The sequence below is a fragment of the Carassius carassius genome, chromosome 32 (assembly GCF_963082965.1).
Source record: "Carassius carassius chromosome 32, fCarCar2.1, whole genome shotgun sequence".
Taxonomy (NCBI): Eukaryota; Metazoa; Chordata; class Actinopteri; order Cypriniformes; family Cyprinidae; genus Carassius; species Carassius carassius.
This window is the reverse complement of record NC_081786.1, coordinates 7,058,399-7,062,280: the sequence shown is the minus strand read 5'-3', so window position 1 is coordinate 7,062,280 and position 3,882 is coordinate 7,058,399.

Below are 3,882 nucleotides of genomic sequence, written 5' to 3'. Positions count from 1 at the left end.
GCAGTTTAGTTGATTTAAATGTAATATAAAAAATCTGCTCATATGAAATTTAATGTGCAACAACCGGTCATTCCAATAGTCTGTTTTTAGAAGTTTTACATGTGAAGTTTCACTCATTTTAAAGTTGGTCAAATGAATCTGCTGCGTTGCACATCAAAAAAAGCTCACGCATATTTAATGCATTTAAAGAGGGCAATCATTTCGGCTCAAGTACAAATTGTAAAAAAAAAACTATTCATGCAAAACAAATTTACATTTGCAATTAAGATCAGTACCCATAAGCCGCTACTTAATCTAAAAGACACATTTCTGACAGTTCAGACAATAAAGCACTTTTAAGATAATAATAATCAATATGACTTTTAAAATAGTGTGTACTCTTCATGAGAAAAAGTTAGACAAGTTCTGATCAACTAAATTTACTCTTTTACAGCAACTATGCGGATTCATCTGGAATATAACACTGTTGATTAAAGACTAAACATTCCTTTACATACACTTTACATACTACAAACAGCATCAGCCATGCAGTAATTAGAAATGAACACACCCAAACAAATCGTAGCTTGGTGGGAGAGGAGCTATGCACAAGCAATTCCCAGTGGCACATGTTGAGAAATTATGAGACCACCAATCACAGTTGCACAGTGAAAATTATGCGTGCCATCAATTTTCATAAAGTTCACATCAAGACACCTGTTAAACCACAATGTACAGTTTTACGTCACAACATCTCTGGCACCCTCTAGCTTTACGTTTAAGTGTATAAAATGACCATTTATTTTACAATAGCTGATGAGTAAATCAAATGAATTTGTGATTTTAAAGTATTTTACCATTTTAAAATGATAAAACAAAAAGACTTAAAAACCTGTTTTTGTGTTTATGCAGAAGCAGTTAAATCAGTAGCTTTTCATATTGAACATTGTCCAAAAGGTGGATCTCTCATAATAATTTTCCTCCTCATCTACGATACATCAATCTTGTTTTAATTATGCACAGTGGGCGAATGTGTTTTAATTGAACTGGGCTACTGTAAAGAGTTTGTTGGCTGAGAAGAGAAGTGACCTTATAAAAATCAAGGCATATAAATGTCAGAGGCACTATCATGATTGATTAGTGGCATAAAAACTATGCACTTCTATATCCAAGCATATTAATGTATTGAATTTGTCTTTGCAATTATGCAAAGGTTCAAACCTGTAGAAACCTGTCACAGTTTAGGAATATCAAAAATAGCTTTTGCATATTGACAATAATGAGCGCTTGGCATGAAGTTGACTGTCAGCCGCTTATCTCACATTAAGATAGATGGAGATTGAGTAGGCGCTGCTTTAAAAAGCACACAGCTCATAATGTCGGGCTCTGGTGCATTTCTGTCCTTTAATTTGGTAGGGCGTTTCAGAAATGTCATGGAACTTAGAAAGATAATGGAGGGTAAATGTATAGATTACAGTGGATTTCCAAGGTCCAACGATATAATTTGGCTAATTTCAATGGAACAATCCCACAGGCGGAGACCTGTAAATGTAGTTTAACACCGATAAAAATGTTCAATTGACTTTAAATGTTCGACTTTTTGTGAAAAAACTAAAGGCAAGTCTTTAAAGTGATGATTTGTTTCCCAGTCAAACAAGAGGATCATTTCTGAATTCATGACTAAACTTATACAGTATTTATATATCATGTACCATTCATAAGTAGTTTATGCTAGGATGCCATGTTTAGAAAGTAAGTAAAGGCCAGTTTATTTCTGAGCAAAATTGCCTCTTAAGTGGTGATGAAGGATAAAGAAAAACCTGTCCAGATGAAAATGTTTGGAGCTTGGCGTCTGCTTTGGTTTGTGGATGAATGAGCGGATAGCATGGGCAAATCTTTAAGGAAAAGCAAATCAAACAAAGTAAGAAAATCTTCTGAAGGTAATTTGTCTGCAATTGTCAGTTCTAAATTAGAACATCTGTAGAAGAAGAAATTTGAAGTTTTATTTCTACCACTAATAGCTGAATTTCAAACAAACACAACTTACCAAAGGTCCTAAACCCACATTTCTGGCAAGTTTAGCTCTGTGGTTTCAGCTGTTCTATTTGTACATCATAAAACCACAAACTGCCCTCTCTGAATTTATTCATATGTAACTACAAATAGCTTACGTGTCCCCTTAAATCAACAAATACACCTTAAAAAACAAAAATGCAACACTTCATGCAAAATATACTGCATTTCAAAGCTACCAAAAGATTTACTTAATTTATATAGCCTAATTCTCAAGAATCTCTTATCACACAACCCAGGGCTATAGCATATGGGGAAAAAATTAACAAAAAGGAATTTTGCTCTTTCTGGAACAGTAGAGTTCACTTCTGTTCTGAGGCTGGAAAGTTGCTACTGAGGAAAAAACCTCAGAAGAGATCATTATGTGGGGCAGAAAGACCACCTTAGATGTGGTTCTTAAAAGTCAACAGGTCATCAGTTGTGGTTCCTGAAGAGCAACTTTGGCACATGCTGAAATTACAGAGATCACTGCAGCTCTCACAGTCAAATGCTCTTGAGGTTGTCTCATAGTTTGGTGCCAAGCTCCTATATTAGCCCAGACTTTCCGCTGAGGACCTGTCTACTCATCCGGGCTCCAACTGTTTATGACTGGCATAGTTTATAAATGCATTAGCCCACAAATATACGTTACTATAACTGTCTGGAAATGTAGGTCTTGCTTCAACACGATTATTTAAACAGGATCTAGGCCTAATGTTTACTCAAAGAGGAAATGCAAGGTGTAACACTTTGTATTTATTGACCATTTTAAAAAAAGAACACTGCAACTTTTCTAACTTTAATAGCTATTGGAAATGTCCAAGTATCATACCAGAAGCTCAAAATGATCGTATTTGGAATAAAATTATCTTACATGAGTCAAGCGAACAGAATACAGCTGTTTCTACAACTTTTTGACATGACCTGCAAATTACCACAATTGATAAATAACTAAGACCAGGGTTGCCAGCTCTCACGCATTTGTTGTGAGACATGCTCTCAATCTTATGCCAAAGTAGCAACCTTGTGATATGAAACAAAGTCTTGTAAGTTAAATAAACTTTGTTTACTCAATTTACTTAAACGTTTTCTGTTACGTACATGGACTTTGAGTTTCCTTATTTGGTAATTTTCCTGTTCTTGTTTGGTTAATTGATTAATCCCCACCTGTCTCTATTCCCCTGATTACCTGTGCTTAAATACCCTGTTTTTTGAGTTCCTCCTGGTCCGTGATTAATATAATGTGATATTGTATCTTAATTTATTGTAATGTATTATGTTGGATGTGCCCTTATTCTCCCGCGATCATTAAAAGAACCCCTTTTGTATACCGTCTTCCTCGTGAGCCTTCATTACACACCAGCAGCTGTAACTTTTTCACAGAATATATTCCTGTTTACTCAAACTGTGTATAAAGAAAAAAAGTCTACATATGCGTAAATGTTTTCATTTTATATAGATTATAAATTGCCCCTTCATAATAAATCAAACAGAAATTTGACAATGAAAAACGTTTCTAGGTTACGTATGTAACCCTAGTTCCTCGAGGGAACGAGACACTGCGTCAAATGCGCTTTGGGGAACGCGCCCAGCGTGAGCGACTCTGAATATTGTGTGTAATCAGTCCAATGGAAGAGCGTGACGTCACAGGCGGGGTGACGTATGCGACCAGGAAGCTATAAAAGCACGTGCCGCGCAGCTGGCGTCAGCTTCGAGTACCAGCAAGCACCGGCAGGGGTGCCTGGGGTATGGCTCCGAAACGCAGCGTCTCGTTCCCTCGAGGAACTAGGGTTACATACGTAACCTAGAGACGTTCCTCTTCAGGAACTCGAGCTGCGTCAAATGCGCTTT